Here is a 1,206-nt window from a genome sequence, read left to right on the forward strand (position 1 = left end):
CATTAGCACCTCTAGTAATATATTTACTGAGAAAAATGTTGACGTGTTCAATACTTATTTTACCCGCTGTATTGGATGCAAATTTGAGTTGCGGGTCTGCACTCAGTGTAAACAAAGCATGTGGCCAAATCCACCAAAAACCACGTAGAATCCTGAGTCACAGGATTGATTAGGCTGCTCGTACTTTGTAAGTAAACAAGTAGGAGCTGTAAACCTGACCCGTTTTCAGTCACTTCAGCTGTTTTCAAAGGTAAACGAACTACAAAAATAAACACTCTTTTTGGGCTTCTACTTTGTAATAACTTTTGTTGAAGTAAAATAAGTGTTATTCCATGACTGCTCTGCAACATAATGACAAACTGAGATGCAGTTTAATTGTGACGTGCAGCTGACAGAATTCACAGCATCGTGCGATCAGTTAAATCGAATTAACCCTAAATCAGCTGAAGCCTGCAGCGTGTACGTGTGAACGCACGTGTTCCTGATAACTCATCCAGTCCCTGAGGTGAGTCTCAGTCTGTTAACGGGTGCAAACAAACACGAACCGAGGGAAGGGATCCCTGTGGCGCCTCCATCCAGTGCATTCCTGCAGCTCCGCCTGCGTCAGACCACGTCAACACATCCAACATTCAACGACTCTTCTTTTATTTCTGAACATTCGACGACCGGAGACAGTGTCTGCGCAGATTTGTCAACACACGTTGTAGATTTGAGTTTCCAGCCAGGAAGAAGCTTGATTTGTGTCCAACACTGCCTCTCTGCCTCTGCCAGGTACGCACAGCCTGACCTTCATCACATCGACGCTGGCTCAGCTTTTCTGTTTCCGCTTCGTGATGTTGAGTGAATCTCCTGCCTGTGGGTGTGACCGGCATTCGTTAGGCCGCTATCCTCTCAAGCACGTTTAAAACCCAGCCGAGCAAGAGCTCGTACATCACAAGCATGAAAAGTCAAACATGTGACGTTATGGACTCCTGCTTTGTGGCTTCGTCTTTGAAAGGACATGACGACACGAGTGTGGCTGAAGAATGTCAGACAGAAACACATGGCGAGTTTAAAAAACATTTTGAGTGAAAAGGCTGATCAAAGCTTGAATTAATCGAACACACGTTTTGCTTCGTTCTTTTTTATATCAAGGAGGTCTCTCGGAGCTCAGGAACAGGAAGTAAAGTTAATATCTGAGGGTCCGGTTTCAGGCCGAACTGCATG

General features: G+C 45.0%; 1 protein-coding gene across 1 annotated transcript in view; it reads right to left on the minus strand.

Annotated features, from left to right (window-relative positions):
- The window catches only part of si:ch211-149e23.4 (uncharacterized), a 27,026-nt gene extending 26,471 nt beyond the window's left edge, over positions 1 to 555 (minus strand). The window contains exon 1 of the mRNA XM_014025230.1: positions 546 to 555. The gene's annotated coding sequence lies outside the window, so the exon portion shown is untranslated. The remainder of the gene's footprint in view (positions 1 to 545) is intronic.
- Positions 556 to 1,206: the final 651 nt, after the last annotated feature.

The sequence above is a fragment of the Austrofundulus limnaeus genome, unplaced genomic scaffold, assembly GCF_001266775.1.
Source record: "Austrofundulus limnaeus strain Quisiro unplaced genomic scaffold, Austrofundulus_limnaeus-1.0 Scaffold462, whole genome shotgun sequence".
Taxonomy (NCBI): Eukaryota; Metazoa; Chordata; class Actinopteri; order Cyprinodontiformes; family Rivulidae; genus Austrofundulus; species Austrofundulus limnaeus.